Source organism: Cydia amplana, chromosome 12 (assembly GCF_948474715.1).
Source record: "Cydia amplana chromosome 12, ilCydAmpl1.1, whole genome shotgun sequence".
Classification (NCBI taxonomy): Eukaryota; Metazoa; Arthropoda; class Insecta; order Lepidoptera; family Tortricidae; genus Cydia; species Cydia amplana.
Window position 1 is genome coordinate 1,191,238 of NC_086080.1, and position 17,323 is coordinate 1,208,560.

The window sequence follows — 17,323 nt, forward strand, 5'->3', positions numbered from 1 at the left end:
GTCGACGTGATTTAATGCGTGGTACAGCCAGCATTAGATGGATAATATATCGCATAGGTATTGCTTGCTATCGATATCGATAACACTTGAAACGCGTGGAGCGCCCTAACAAGACACGTGTGCTAGTAACTAGTATAGGAGTTCCATACTACGGTAATTTTGGGGCGCTCCAGGGGTTAATTATTAGCACTGGTACGTTTTTGTCCTCAGAAAACCGGGCTGTACATATAGTCAAAGAATTTAATTTCCTACCCACTTTGGATTTTGTCAGAGTGACAATAGCACAGAATAAGTAATAGTTAATCATACAGAACGGCCACGCACCGCCCCGCCCCGACTTGCATTATACCTCGCTCCGCGACCAACCCACGGCATGAATCTGGCGGACTTCTGACGTGCTCTCAGTACTGCGACCTACCCACACATATACACAATGACGCATGTACAGACGTGCCGTGCACACATATAAACGCAAATGGTTTTTGATGTATGGCGTGTCCGCCCTGTGACAATAGTATGTGGTCTCTAGCGACTTTTATATTGATTGTCACACACAGATACGAAATTGCTCGAAAATTAAATTATTTGACTGTACCGACCGTCGACCACACTAATAGTGCGACGGCTCGTAAACCTTATTACAAAAGTCATAAGGTCCACCGAAGTTGCTGGTTGAACAACACATTCCAAAACCTGGGATAACTCGGGGCACTTATACTGAAGTGATGTAGCAAAATATTTTATCGACAATTAAATATATTATATTATTTAAATATATTATATTTAATTGTCGATAAAATATTTTGCTACACCACTTCAGTATAAGTGCCCCGAGTTATCCCAGGTTTTGTAATGTGTTGTTTAACCAGCAACTTCGGTGGACCTTATCGATGTTACTGTCAACATCTAAATCACTACATAGTATAAAACAAAGTCGCTTCCCGCTGTCTGTTTGTCTGTCTGTATGTATGCTTAGATCTGCAAAACTACGCAACGGATTTCGATGCGGTTTAGGTATGTATAATTTGTTAACCCGTGCGAAAACGGGGCGGGTCGCTAGTGTTCTACAAAATAAATATTTAAACAAAATCGCTTTGTATACGTACTTGCTTCTTAAATTCTAAGAACGTATTTTTTCGAAGAATTTATTTTATTTTTAAACCAGGTCAGTATTTTCACATTGGCACTAAATGTTTTATTCTAATCATTTTATATCGTTACCTACTTATTATTTCTTAAACATTACTCCATCTTCATTTATCGAACCTTTTTATAGTAATCGAGAATTTTCAATGAGCACATGTATTATTGTATATCGACGTCTTTTTTATCGATATCAAATCCCTAGAATGTGCCCCGAGTTATCACAGGTTTTCACATTACTGTGGTCGTATCACATGTGATTACATCAAATCTATCAATGTACCTAATAGTCTCATATCTAACATAAATTATAGTCATTAACGTGATGACGTCACTCACCGTATTTTGACTTCCTTCGACTGCCATTCGGAATGCTTGTCGAAACTGATGAGGATTGCAGCAATTTCCTGTAACAAACAATCAACCTTAAGCACAAAGTTGTAGAGTCTAAAATCAGATGGCAAGAACAGGCCGCATTTTTTTATTGGTTCAACGCTTCCACTTTTTAGAAAGACTAAGGACCGATTTGAATTTAGAAATTGATGTAAATTTTATCTCATTTTGATATAATTCTGCGGATCAAAATTGTCTTAGAAAAATTAGAAAAAAAATCTTGGAAAATCTTACAAGATAAGTACATTATTTTACACTCTCTGTTTTTCTAGGGGAATTTTTTTGCTGAATTAGGCGCAATCGAGGTTTGAACACTATGAACTCACGATTTTTTATTTGCGAAAAAAAGAAAAAAGTCGAGGAATAGAAAACCCTATCTTTTAAAAAAATTAAGTGGTTTTGCAAAAACGGTAACCTCATCTTAAATTAACTATCGTCAGTAAAACTGGTCAGGTCAACTGGATTATCTAAACTCAACTTTCATACTTTAGTTTCAGTAGCAATTACATTGAATGCATTCAAAACGAGCAACGTAAGGGAATATCCATAAAATAAATAAATAAATATTATAGCTACGACATTTTTACACAAGTTGACTAAGCCCCACAGTATTAACCTCAAGAAAACTTGTGTTATGGGTATTTACTCAAACAACGATATATATAAATGCTTAAATACATAGAAAACCAACAAATATCTGTTTCATCACACAAATGAATGCCCTTACCGGGATTCAAACCCAAGACCATCGGCCTCATAGGCAGGGTCGTCAAAAAGACAACCCAATTTCATTTTATTTAAGTTTATTTTCTGTAAAAGTATGCCTACATCGTTAATATTCAGCTCTCAAATCGCAGAGTGATTTATCAACCCCGAGCGTCACAAAACATTTACTTTAACACAAAAGGTCATAACTGTCCTGTAGCTAGTACAGACATACGCCATTTTAAAGTAACGAGGGCCGTGAGAAAACATCGGTTATGCACGAAATGTCGTAAGTTGCGAAATGTTTATCATGAAATACGATATTTTTAAAGTAACTGTTACGACATGCCGCGAATAATGTTTGTAGATTTTTCAATGTTTTAGCTTAGCGACAATCTTATGACTTAGATATTTTTTTTGCTAAGGAGTTTATTCAACTGGTTTCTCTGTTACGTAGTATTTTTTTTTGATATTTTAACTTTGATTTTTTTCTTTTTTAATTTTCTTTTTTTCTTGAATATACCTTGGCGATCGCGGAAGAGCTGGTGGTCTAGCGGTAAGAGCGTGCGACTTGCAATCCGGAGGTCGCGGGTTCGAACCCCGGCTCAGACCAATGAGTTTTTCGGAACTTATGTTCGAAATATCATTTGATATTTACCAGTCGCTTTTCGGTGAAACATCGTGAGGAAACCGGACTAATCCCAATACGGGCCTAGTTTACCCTCTGGGTTGGAAGGTCAGATGGCAGTCGCTTTCGTAAAAACTAGTGTCCACGCCAATTAGGTACTGGGATTAGTTGCCAAGCGGGCTCCAGGCTCCCATGAGCCGTGGCAAAATGCCGGGACAACGCGAGGAAGATGATGATACCTTGGCGATCGCTCTCGCTGATTGGTGTGTGCGAAATGAATTGCGAGCTAAGGCAATATCTTAATCATAAAATATCATGATGCCGACGATGAACGATACTGTGCGTCCGGGACACCAATATAATTATGCGCGTGCGACAGAGAAAGTAATAGGCAGGTTAACGTACGAAGTTCTTCGGTAGCGTCCTTTAGTTTATGGTAAGGTAATAAAGAACAATGTATGCAAAATTAACCTACTTATTCACGATTATCTCTTTACGGCTACCATCAGTTTGGCACTAAACGCCGTCGAGAACGTAATTTACTTTCTATACATCTCGCTCGTACTCGCATATTTGTGCAAACGAGATGTATAGAAAGTAAATTACGTTCTCGATAGCGTAAATGTCAGTTTTGTAAATGACACTGTCAGTGACTCATGGTACGGGCTCTTATGTGAGCATTCGTATTTAAAAATATGACAAATAAAATTTCAGTAAGCAGAAACATGTTGGTGTTACAGTTAAGAGTATAACGATTTACATACTATTCCCGTCGGGAGCATAAGTCAACTCCACCAATTATTCACGTATCACAGTTGCCACGTCTTAAACCCCAGGCACAGACTACCTCCTGTAGATCCCGCTTTATTTACTACTTCAGCAGACTCACATAGAACCGCTCAATTTGCAATCCACTCCGCGTACTATAAAACTACTAAACTCTAGTCCAGAGCCCGTACCATGAGTCACTGACAGTGTCAAAACTGACACATACGCTATGGAGAACGTAATTTACTTTCTATACATCTCGTTTGCACTAATATGCGAGTACGAGCGAGATGTATAGAAAGTAAAATACGTCCTCGACGGCGTTTAGTGCCAAACTGATGGTAGCCGTATAGAAGAAACATATTTGGTTTTACTGATAACTCTATTAAGAGTGTAAAGATTTACATACCATTCCCGCCGGGAGCATAAGTCAACTCCACCAATTATTCACGTATCACAGTTGCCACGTCTTAATCCCTAGGCACAGACTACCTCCTGTAGATCCCGCTTTATTAACGACTGCCTCTACAGACGTATATAGAACTAGGGCATCCAATATCGGACGGTTCTCAATACCGGTACAGAAATCCGATGTCAACCGGTACGGAATTCCAGAATTAATACAAGTATTTATGTAGACGCAATAAAAATGTAAATGAAACTTTAAAACCGACTGTTCTTACGCAGTTTTTAGGGTTCCGTAGCCAAATGGCAAAAAACGGAACCCTTATAGATTCGTCATGTCTGTCTGTCTGTCTGTCTGTCCGTCTGTCTGTCCGTCTGTCTGTCCGTCCGTATGTCACAGCCACTTTTCTCCGAAACTATAAGAACTATACTGTTGAAACTTGGTAAGTAGATGTATTCTGTGAACCGCATTAAGATTTTCACACAAAAATAGAAAAAAAACGATTAATTTTTGGGGTTCCCCATACTTCGAACTGAAACTCAAAAATTTTTTTTTCATCAAACCCATACGTGTGGGATATCTATGGATAGGTCTTCAAAAATGATATTGAGGTTTCTAATGTGGCGATCACTGCACACAGCATAATATTTATAATGCAACTTACAACGCATAAACATCCCCACCGCAGTCGGTTAACTGACCTCGCTGCGCGAGCAGTTTGGAATAACACAACCTGCACAACATACCACGTGACCGGTTTGGACTATACAGCGGCCGGCGCTCGCGCCGCTCCGGCATTGCGATCTCGTCCGCGACGGCGAATGCATGTCCCTTTTGCTACCGATCCGCTTTGTACGCGAGTGCAGTGCTTACGCCTATTTTTTTATGTTATTTCGCTTTCTTTCGTGTTCCTTTCTTCTGACTGTAATCTGTGTTTCCTATCTCTTGTGCCTGTGCTTTCTTCATGCTTGTAACTGTACTTAAACTGTTAAATTATACATAGTGTGTCTACAACGGACTTATTATTTAAACGCCCGGTAGGCACCCTATACTGGTGACCTCCGATTTTTTGAACTATAATATACGCAAGTGAAGTTAACGGCATGTGCGGCGACGATAAGAAAAAGGACAAAAGTGCCGACGGGGCTGGTGGTTCCCGGACGCAACCGGATGACGTGGACTCTAACGGTTCCGTGTTTAAAGTGTCCGTGCGCGCACCGCCATTTTGGCCCGCGGAGCCCGCTTTATGGTTTAAACAAATGGAGGCGCAGTTCGAGGTATCGGGAATAACGAACGAATCCACGAAATATAATTACATTGTGTCGCAATTGGAACACCAATACGTATTGGAAGTTAAAGATATAATAACAAATCCTCCAGCACTCAATAGATATACGAAATTAAAAACCGAGCTTATATCTAGATTATCGGCGTCGCAAGAAAAACGGGTCTTACAACTAATGAAGCACGAAGAGCTGGGTGAAAGAAAACCGTCACAGTTTTTGAGACATTTGAGAACGTTGGCGGGTAAAGCTGTAACGGACGACTTTTTGAAAACTGTGTGGTCTAGTCGCTTACCTAGTGGCTTACAAACGTTAATAGCCTCCCAATCAAGTGCCACATTAGAGGAATTGGCCGATTTAGCGGACAAAGTACATGATATTGCACCTCAAACGCCCCAGGTATGTGCTATAGGCGGAGATCCTTACGCCATGGAGATGGCAAAGCAGATGGCGAATCTGGCAAGAGAAGTAGCGTCATTAAAAGCTGATTTTGGAAGCCAAGCGCACTCATCGAGATCCGGTTCGCGAAATAGTTACCGTGGTAGGAGTCGTACGCCATCTACGGGCCGGCGCAGGGACCGGTCAGCCTCAAAGAGCAGAGATCCATCGGTGTGCTGGTACCACAATAGATTTGGTGATAAGTCGACGCGGTATACCAGGCCTTGCAACTATCCGGGTTCGGAAAACTTCGACGGCAGCCGGAAGTAGCGGCTAGCGACTGCCAATCGAAGCCGAGCCGCCTCTTCGTAGTGGACAAAAACTCTAAGGTAATGTTCCTAGTTGACACGGGATCAGATTTGTGCGTGTTCCCGCGCGCAGCTCTTAGAGGACCGCGTAAGAAGACAAACTACGAGTTATTTGCAGCAAATAGCACTATAATACCCACGTACGGCTCGATTCAACTAGAACTCAATTTAGGACTGCGCCGGGTGTTCAGCTGGAGCTTTGTGGTCGCCGATGTTTCTAAGCCGATCATAGGGGTTGACTTTCTGTACCATTTTGATATTTTGGTTGATTGCAGAAACCAGCGCCTAATCGACAACTATACTACGCTCACCGTGAAGGCCCCCGCTCAGCCAGCACCAGAGACCATAATGGCCATATCATCAGTAAAGGTGACTGCTGGAGAATCCAGGTACCTAGATATTCTGCGTCAATACCCAGACATCACCCGCCCAGCAGGTACGCCTACAGTGCCCAAGCATAATACTGTGCATCATATACGTACCACGCCTGGACCACCCGTGTCAAGCAGACCTCGTCGCCTCCCTCCCGACCGTCTCAAGATCGCTCAGAAAGAGTTTGAGGCCATGCTTCAGAATGGTACTGCAGTAAGGTCTGAGAGTCCGTGGTCGTCTCCGCTTCATTTAGCTCCTAAAAAGAATGACGGTTGGCGGCCATGCGGTGATTACCGTGCCTTGAATGCACGCACCATCCCAGATAAGTACCCAGTACGGCACATCCAGGACTTCACTCAACAACTGGCTGGCAGCAAGGTGTTCTCCAAGGTTGACCTGGTGAAAGCATACAACCAGATTCCGGTCTACCCTCCTGACATTCCCAAGACGTCCATAATAACGCCGTTCGGATTGTTCTCGTTTCCATACATGACGTTTGGCCTACGAAACGCTGCACAAACGTTTCAACGATTTATTGACGAGGCACTTAGAGGCATGGACTATTGTTACGGATACCTTGACGACATCCTGATCTTTTCTGCAAACGAGGAGGAGCATCAGGAACATCTACGTCAGCTGTTTCAGCGGCTGTCAGACTATGGAATCCTCATTAACGCTGCAAAGTGCGAGTTTGGTGTGTCATCGATCACCTTCCTTGGCCATGAAGTGTCTGCAGGAGGCATCCGGCCACTCCAGTCCAAGGTTCAGGCGGTTTTGGATTACCCTGTCCCCAAAAACGTGAAAGAGCTCCGTAGATTTCTCGGGATGATTAACTTCTATCGAAGGTTCGTTCCAGGTGCTTCAGCGCTGCAAACAAAGCTGAACGTCGTTCTGAGTGGGCCGAAGAAGAAGCCGACCCAAGAAATCGAGATGACGCCTGAGATGTTAGAGGCGTTCGCAGCATGCAAAGAAGGTTTGTCCAAGGCTGCCATTCTAGCTCATCCACAGACAGATGTCGAGCTGGCCATCTTCACTGATGCCTCGGATGTCTCGATCGGAGGCGTGCTGCAGCAACGCGCGTCACAAGGATCATGGGAACCTCTCGCATTCTTCTCTCGTCACCTCAAGCCGTCACAGAAAAAGTATAGTCCGTACGACAGAGAACTGTTCCCCCAGGCAGTTTCGCTATTTTGATTTCATCTCCCAATTTAGTACTGACGTTCGCTACGTAGCCGGGAAAGACAACGTGGTAGCAGACGCGCTTTCCAGAGTTGAGGAGATCAATGGGCCCATAGATTACGAAGCCTTATCACGAGCGCAGGATGATGACCTTGAATTGAAGGACCTTCTACAAAATGGGTCAGGACTCAATTTAAAGAAAATTCAGCTACCTGGCGCTCATGCACAGCTCTATTGTGACGTCTCGACAGAAAGTGCAAGACCATATATCACTGATTCTTTCCGACGACCAGTGTTCAACGCTATGCACAATCTGAGCCATCCAGGTGTCAAAGCTACTGCCAGGTTGTTGACACAAAGATTCGTTTGGCCAGGAATCAAAAGAGATTGCCGCCAGTGGGCGAGAGAATGCGCAGATTGCCAGAGAAACAAAATCTCGCGCCATACCACCTCTCCCATATCTCCTTTCCCTACTCCTTCTGAAAGATTTTCCCATGTCCACATGGACATCGTAGGGCCATTACCATACTCTTCTGGTTACAGGTACTGCCTCACGCTCATCGATCGCTTCACTCGTTGGCCTGAGGCATACCCTTTGCCTGACATCACGGCAGAGACCTGCGCCCGCGCCTTTGTCGCGGGTTGGGTGGCCCGGTTCGGCTGCCCTCAGAAGATCACCACGGACAGGGGCGCGCAGTTCCAATCTGAACTGTTCCGTGCCCTGTCAGCTATCCTGGGTGCCGAGCATCGCCCGACCACTTCGTACCATCCGGCCTGCAATGGTATCGTGGAGCGCCTGCACCGCCAGCTTAAGGCGGCCATAATGTGCCACACCAATACTCACTGGACCGAGGTACTACCACTGGTGCTGCTGGGCATCCGCAGCGCCTGGAAAGATGACGTGAAGTCTTCAGCAGCCGAGCTTGTATATGGGGAGCCCCTGCGCCTGCCCGGTGAGTTCTTCACACCTACGTCGGACATCACAGTGGACTACGCTGATTTTGCATCCAGACTACGGAACCACATCTCGAGTTTGAAACCAGTACCAGGATCTCGGCACGTTCAGAAGGCATTCTACGTACCAAAAGACCTGAGTACTGCAGACTACGTATTCCTGCGTCAGGGACCTGCCAAGAGATCCTTAGAATCCCCATACACAGGTCCATATAAGGTGCTGCAGCGAGGAGACAAGACCTTCAAGATCGACCTTAGAGGTAAAGAGAATACGGTAACAATAGATCGACTCAAACCGGCATACATGACCAGAGATGATGACTCCAAAGGTTCCAGCCCAATCCAGACTCCAACCACTGCTACACCGGCCCCTGTGGAGCCTGCTACCACCAGGAAGACGCGCTGCGGTCGATCAGTGCGCTTTCCAGATTACTATCGACCGTAGCAAGCAACGGTCTCGGCGGGGGAGTAGTGTGGCGATCACTGCACACAGCATAATATTTATAATGCAACTTACAACGCATAAACATCCCCACCGCAGTCGGTTAACTGACCTCGCTGCGCGAGCAGTTTGGAATAACACAACCTGCACAACATACCACGTGACCGGTTTGGACTATACAGCGGCCGGCGCTCGCGCCGCTCCGGCAGTGCGATCTCGTCCGCGACGGCGAATGCATGTCCCTTTTGCTACCGATCCGCTTTGTACGCGAGTGCAGTGCTTACGCCTATTTTTTTATGTTATTTCGCTTTCTTTCGTGTTCCTTTCTTCTGACTGTAATCTGTGTTTCCTATCTCTTGTGCCTGTGCTTTCTTCATGCTTGTAACTGTACTTAAACTGTTAAATTATACATAGTGTGTCTACAACGGACTTATTATTTAAGCGCCCGGTAGGCACCCTATACTAATATCATTTTTTTCTAAACTGAATAGTTTGCGCGAGAGACACTTCCAAAGTGGTAAAATGTGTGTCCCCCCCCCCCTAACTTCTAAAATAAGAGAATGATAAAACTAAAAAAAATATATGATGTACATTACCATGTAAACTTCCACCGAAAATTGGTTTGAACGAGATCTAGCAAGTAGTTTTTTTTTAATACGTCATAAATCGCCTAAATACGGAACCCTTCATGGGCGAGTCCGACTCGCACTTGGCCGCTTTTTTACATTCGGCCCGATTCGAACTTTAGTGAAATTAACTTTAAGTTAGTATGTCTCATGATATCATCATGATATTCGATTATGGACCAAATTGTGGCTTAACGGTACCTTTTTACATTATTAATAGTAGCACAAACGTTTACTTAGCATTCGTACCCCATCTAGTGTGTCAAATCCGTGCCCCTATAAACACGTACGGTTTTTCCGCACATAACAAGCCTGCTTTAAATTTATAAACACATCGGGACCTCACGCCCGCGAGATATATGGGCGGGAATAATCTCAGGCCTACGTGGCATTACGAAGTAGTCACAATTTGTTAAGGGACTTAATATGTATGTTTCCGGGTCCAATATGATAGCAAAAGTTTCGCGAAAAATGTGCGATAAAGATATTTCGGAGACGCCACCTCATATCCGCGAGTTCCGCCTGAGAACAAAGTGCCCCAATGTCTACTTTACTGTAATATGAGGTTGTGAATATATTATAGAATGTTTATAATATGTGTAGATAAAGCAGTGTATGTAACTGTACATAATTAAGCATTAAAACACTCGTGTGATTCTAGGTATTATGAAACTCACTTCGTTCGTTTCATAAACCCACACTCGAGTTTTAATACCATTCATTATGTAGCAGTAACTTAAACTACTATTATATGACAGATGACCGTGATCACGTGATTCTTTCCGTAGAAAACGAAGTGCCGGAGCTTCGGTCTAACGTGAGTCATCCTTTAAAGGGTTTAAATATTGTAGCATTTTACGTTGCGATTTACGTTAAGAGCCCATCAACGTGCACACTAGCGCCACTGCTAAATAATCGTAATTATTTAAATTTAACGAAAGATATTTAAAAAAGGGGGCCGCTACGTAGGTACTGTATCTTGTATTAAAGTAGGTTTTAGTTACATTTTGAATACATCAAACTAGCTTCTATGTTGCTGGATTCGTCAATCTATGAACTCAAAACCAAAAACGGCCGTTTTAACATTGGACGCATAGATTGACGAATCCAGCAACATAGAAACTAGTTTGATGTATTCAAAAGGTACTTTACTACAAGATACAGTACGTAGCGGCCCCCATTTTTAAATATCTTTTGCAGCACGATTATTTTGCAGTGGCGCTAGTGTGCACGTTGATGGGCTCTTAACTGTGAATGTATATCAAAGTGAGACGTAAATATCAAGTTTTAATGTTCGAATGATATATTTTATCAATTTAATTGACGTCCCAAACGCCGTTTTATATTAACATGTCCGTTCAGTCGCGACGCTAATTGCTGAATGTTGTCCCCGTCCTTATGACGTCATTAGTACATGACAGGCGGTAATAAAAGTTGGAATGAACTCTTTGGTCCTTTCGCCCCCGAGGCATTCTTTGGGCTGCGGACTGGTTGATGAGCGATAGCGATTTTAGAGAGAAATTTATTGACGTGACGATTTGCGTTATTAGGGTTCCGTACCTCAAAAGGAAAAAAACGGAACCCTTATAGGATAACTCGTTCGTCTGTCTGTCTGTCCGATCAGATAAAGGGTGGGGGCTTTATCTCCGAAACTACTGGGTCTAAAATTTTGAAAAAAATAAACAAAATAGTTCGTTACCTATAGATGTCAGGAAAACCTATTATATATGCAGTCAAGCGCGAGTCGGACTTAATGTACGGAACCCTTGGAACGCGAGTCCGACTCGCATTTGGCCGGATTTTTTTTCTTTTTTTTTTACCCCTGAGTTGATCAGATGACGTCTTTTCTGCTGGTCGTCTGTAACCATGGTGGCTGCAGCGTTTGTGTTCTCAAAACCTGCCAAATAATTTAATGCCCATTGTGCAATACCTACAAATCACAGTGCCCTAAACGCCGTAACGTCATTAATGTATCCTACCCCTTATCGTTTATTGCGAAACTGAACGCCGAGAGCGAAAATTCTAATGAGCACTCCTTAATTTCGTTTATTAAAATATCCTTTGCTTTTTAGGCGTATTTACGAGTATTAGGTTCCTTTTAGCTTTTCGTTCTAATGGTTTTTAGTTATCGGAATGGCTGCTTGAAGCGCAATTGCAAATAAGACAGACTTTTTAAATTGGCACGTATTTAATTTTAGGGCAGTCAGCGCAATAGGTAAAGTGTCATTCTAATGGAACTTGCTATGTAAACAAACCGTTTAAAATCAACTATTTCTTGTTGTTATTCTGTCCCATCAGCGAGGAGACAATAGTAGCATAGATTGTTGGAAGAACTGCTGTACCATGTTCTACTAACATGCTCAGGCAGCGTATCATGGCCGCATTTTTATCACTTGTCATGCTATACGTCACTTTCGCACTTACATATTTGTTAGAACGTGACAGCCATGGTGACAAATGATAAAGAGCCGGCCATCTTAGCCCTACAGTACCAGTACCAGTACCAGTCCCATTATGGAAAGGTAAGACCTTAAAATTAAACTACCATAAAATGCAAATTTGGTTAATTTAAATACGAAAGACCTAGAATTTTAAGAGTGACTCAGGAGACCGTAACCATAGCAACGTGTGACAAGAAAAAGTTGATTAACCCAGTTACATTTTGTTGTTCTTATTTAGAAACTGCTTTCTATCAATATCGATAACACCTCAGTCAATTAATTTTTAATCACTAGCACTGGTAGCTTTGTTGCCCCCAAAAAACCGGGCTATGACTATTATCATTATCATGTATACCTTCAAGATCAGAAACGCCTGTCAATACACACTCAAACACAAATAAAAACCCTTTTTACTAAAACGATGCCATAAGAGGTGATTTTTATGGGCGCATCAAATTTTCTGTTTTACACCAAAGTGATGACGTATAAAATATTGATGACGTCATCCGCCGTTTTTATTTTACGCTCGGTATGCACATGCGTTATGTTTACGAATTTTACGATTTGAACTAAGTTATGGTCGGTGTAGATGCAGCTTTATTGGTTAGAGTAACGACATATTAAATGCTGAATATTATTAGAATATTAAGTACCCTGTACCTTCTATAATACATAGACCTCAAATATTAGGCAGCACTTAAGACAATCGACGTCACCAGTCACCTTTAAGCGTGTATAGCTGGTCTGGTACAGTTAGTATTTAGGTAATAGGTATTAGGTACCTACTATACAACTCAGTTAGTGCTGTTAGAATCGTAGCATTTTAAACGTAATGTCTATACTTTATAATATGTGCTACTTGAGTAAAGAAATACAATACTACCAATTTGACGAAAACATTTGGAACACGTTATTTACCTATCCTAACCACTACCATCAGTTTGGCACTGACATAAACGTCATCGAGAACGTAATTTACTTTCTATGCATCTCGCTCGTACTAGCATATTAGTGCAAGCGAGATGTATACAAAGTAAATTACGTTCTCGATAGCGTATATGTCACTTTTGACACTGTCAATGACTCATGGTACGGGTTCTGGGCGACCGAGATTTACTGGGAAAACATATAAAAAACTCAAAAATGTGTGTTTTCCCAGAGACAAGACCTAGCTAGATCGATTTTCGCCCCTGAAAACCCCCATATAGCAAATTTCATCGATATCGTTAGAGCCGTTTCCGAGATCCCCGAAATATATATATATATATAAATAAATAAATAAACATAAGAATTGCTCGTTTAAAGGTATAAGATAAATACTGTTGAACATAATCGTCAAAATATATGATAACGTGTGACAATAATAGTCGTCGGTCGGTCAGTCAGTAAAAGTCATTATAGGTTGTGTCGATTACTCTAATCTAAAACACTAATGCCCACTTGGACCATCCCACTAGTTAACCTATTAAACCGTTAATCCAGTGTCAAATTGTACTGGTAACTCCAGGTTTAACCGGTTAACCCCGGGTTAGTGGAATGGTGGTTATCTAAGATAACCCATTTAACCTGAAAACCAAAAGCAGGTTAATCTCCTAGTTAAACCGCCGCTTAAACGCCGAAACTAAGTTAGTTTGAGATAATGAGGAGCTAAATCTTAGGCTCATTGCGGCGGAGTTTCGGTCCTAATGAGTAAGTACTGGGCTAAGTGCTAAACACGGTGCCTAAAGTGCTAGAAAACAAACTAATGCCAGACAATAAAGACTATAAGTACACACACACACACAACACTGATTTTAGAGGATAGAGAAATATAGTAAGATTAGAGTGCTCACTTCGTACATCACCAAAAAGACTATTATTCTCGTAGTCGACAACTAGCATCGATTAGCGAAATTATGCAGTACCGCTATTTGATACTAGATAGATGTTTCGTGAGTCGTGACTCACGAAAATTGTATTGAACAACAATTTACAACTAATATTAAAGCAGAAGGAATTGAAAATGGAGTTCCGGCTAATCCGGTTATATTATTAGCTGAAAATTGTTGAGCATTAAACTTTTGGGTCGGTCGGTGCATCATGTATTGTCAAGTAGCAGTACTGATAATATTCCGCTACTCGATGCTAGAATTGCTAGATGTCGACTGAGAAAATAATAGTCTTTTTGGTACCAAAACTGATGTATGGTGTGAGCACTCTATGTATTTTTTTCTCTATGGTGCTAGTTACAGATTTAAACCATTTTAACTTGCAGTCTTAGTTTTTTTTTTGCTTTGGTGTGTCAGGTGTCCATAGCTGACGGTAATTGCTTACCATCAGGCCAAATCTTCTGCTCGTTTGCCTCTTGTACTTGTATTATTATAAATACAGAACGTCAACTTAATTAAGACCGAAATTGAGAAAAAAACAAGAGATTCTAACAAAAGAATGGCGTACGGTGGCGTCAGTCTTTAGAGATTTCTATTAATATTTTGAAGAGAGTTATGTACCTACCTTATTACCTAGTAATTTTTATTACCTAGCCTAAAAATTAGACTATTTTTAGCCGAGGAAATTCGCTATCGTTCTGAAAATAACCACTATTCCGTTGGTTTTATTGGGCAAGGAGTCAACAAGGCTTTAATTTCCGGTAGGGGCTGATTCTAGCCAATTTATTAATGACGAAAGAGCCAACTGACAGGCCAATTTGAAAGTACACTGACACCAGAATGATATTTGAATCATGTTTAGTTATCTTGCGTCTCGCCCGCGCCAATACATGTACGGATATATACGAGCGAAATGCATGATAATTTATCAGATCGACGTTCGAATTGACCTATGAATCAAGTGTGATGTCGAGTAAAAAGGGAGCTTACGGCGATAGCTAGTTTGTTTAGGTTTTAGGTGCTTTCATTGTTATAAGTATCGGAAACCTTAACCCTTAATCAAACGGAACACTTTTTATGAGAGTTTTGAAAACTAAGAATGGTTTTTAGGTAATTTGGGTGCGTAAATTACGAAAAAATATATTAAAAAATTTAAGTGGGGGGAAAGGGGGGTTTTGCGGTGGGAAATAATTTCCCGTTATCCGTTATGGAATAGCAAAATTTTGAATAAGTGGGAAATAGTTTCCCATTGTCCGATACGGTTACGAACTTTTTACTAGTTAGTAGCTCCCCCCGGCTTTGCTTGGAATTCAAGTATGATTTTTTAACGTTAACTTCAAAAATCAAAGAAATAAATAAAAGAAAAAAGAAGACTCATATCTTTTTGTGTAACAGACAAACGGGCATATATTTTTATATATGGAAACAAATTAAAATTTAGGTGTAGAACAAACACTGGGAAATAATCTCCCACTTGATAAAACCTGTAAATTTTTTTGTAAATCGGAAGTTCAGGAAATAATTAAATAATTAAAATAAATGGGAAATAATTTCCCACTTACTAAAACCTTAAAATCTTTGCTAATTCATATCGTTATCACAATTATTTTCAAGCAAAACACAGGGAAGATAAGTCTAGTTTATGATAGTATTCAGTGTATGCACTTACCAGATTTTTTTACGCACTTAAGCTCAAAACACCAAAAAAATTGTTGTTATTGCAAAAAAAATCACGACAACTGACATTGACTTTGACATATGGTTACAAATGGTGGCCATTAGAAAAGTGTTGCCATTTTTCAAATTCAAAATGTTACTAAGATTTTAAATCTGTATGGTTGGTATCGCTGAGTGCTGCCATTAAAAAGATAAAAAATATTTCGTAAATTAGGACGAAGTGGGAAATAATTTCCCGTTATTTGATTAAGGGTTAAATTCGGTCTGTCTGTACTTATGTATGTCTGTCCGTTCGTATGTCACAATTATTTTTCTAAAACGATGGCTATGGGAATTTAGTAATTCGATGTATCTGGTAAGCTGCTCCAAAGTTTTGTAGTTATTTGAGATCTGCCACTGACACTCTGTCATTGAAGGTATTTTAACAGATATTTATATTAATTGAAAAAAGTTCATATAATCATATAAAATAAACTTAAAACTAACTTAAATAACCCTATAAAACTTATTACACATCGTTCAATAGCTTTTTAATTCAGTACGTATTTTCGAACGCGAGAGTACGAAATGGTAAGTACCCTTGCCAAAGATTTTAGGGTAAGTACAAGTACCTATCCTCTAAACATACGTTTTATGCGTTAACTACAGCGTGTGATAAACAACCCAAACTACTACACTTTAAACCCAATCCCGTTTTCAATCTAACTTTATATAAACCGTACCCTAATTAGCCCATCCGGTCGTTAGGGAACAAAGGCTTGAGAAGTCAAACTTTCACCGCAATTAATGTTGTTTCATAGAAGATGGAGATGGACCTGAAATATACACCATGCAGAAAAACAGTTGCAAAGAGTTAACCTTTCGAACGCCCGTGTCAAAAATTTACTACTGAATTAAAAAGCTTGAAATTGTACATATTGTCTGTGACGTATACGGGACAAGGCGTTCGACGGGTTAGTTATAAAATTTCATACATAATGGACATGTTTCAATCCGCTCCGCGCCTTTAACTAGACCCTAAGTAGTTTAGTACTATACCAAAATTGTGAGCATATACATATTTCACCGATGCTTTTAACTAAACTTCTAGGAAAAGGAATGACAAAGAACCTAAACTTGTGTATAACCCACCTGTGTTCTCCTTTTAACTACAAGGGTCCTTGAAAATAGTGTAGGTACCTACATAATTTTAAAAGGGTTAGTAAAGTAACACGCATGTATAAGTATAGAATTGTAAGCGTCCATTGGCAAGTTAATCGTTTTCAAGCTCGACTATTTACTCGTTTGGTCCTATTTTATTTAAAAAAGGAAATGAGTTTGAGAGCTTACAAAATATGGAACTGCGACTACACAGTTGTATGTTTTCAAATAATAAGTATTTTCATATCAATTAGATGTTTATAGTGGCCTTAAGTGACTTTTATCTCTAGGAGTTTCTTTTCCGCACCAATTGTAAGTTTCTGTTTTATTCCAATGGTCGACTGGTAGAGAATGCCTTAAGACATTAAGTCCGCCATTTGTACTTTCTGGTGCTGTACAATAAATGTTAAATAAATAATAATGAATCAAACACAAACATTTCACACCACAACATCCAAACCGCCATGAAAAACCGACGTCCAACTTTTTCACCGGAACGCGGGCTGTTATCGCGGAGGCGCGAAGTGTTTTTGTTCAACGACTTGATGGTGT

At 40.8% G+C, this 17,323-nt stretch overlaps 2 protein-coding genes and 2 long non-coding RNA genes across 5 annotated transcripts in view; 1 reads left to right on the forward strand and 3 right to left on the reverse strand.

The window, feature by feature from the left end:
* Positions 1-17,323, forward strand: part of LOC134652870 (uncharacterized) — a 330,529-nt gene that overhangs the window by 262,043 nt on the left and 51,163 nt on the right. The gene's annotated exons all lie outside the window — the stretch shown is intronic.
* LOC134652872 (uncharacterized) overlaps positions 1-17,323 on the reverse strand; it is a 503,949-nt gene that overhangs the window by 88,300 nt on the left and 398,326 nt on the right. The window lies entirely within an intron of this gene.
* The window catches only part of LOC134652853 (calmodulin-binding transcription activator 2), a 159,420-nt gene that overhangs the window by 73,601 nt on the left and 68,496 nt on the right, over positions 1-17,323 (reverse strand). Inside the window, exon 3 of the mRNA XM_063508052.1 lies at positions 1,483-1,550. The gene's annotated coding sequence lies outside the window, so the exon portion shown is untranslated. The remainder of the gene's footprint in view (positions 1-1,482; positions 1,551-17,323) is intronic.
* LOC134652838 (UDP-xylose and UDP-N-acetylglucosamine transporter) overlaps positions 12,093-17,323 on the reverse strand; it is a 58,555-nt gene continuing 53,324 nt past the window's right edge. The window contains exon 3 of the mRNA XM_063508027.1: positions 12,093-12,128. The gene's annotated coding sequence lies outside the window, so the exon portion shown is untranslated. The remainder of the gene's footprint in view (positions 12,129-17,323) is intronic.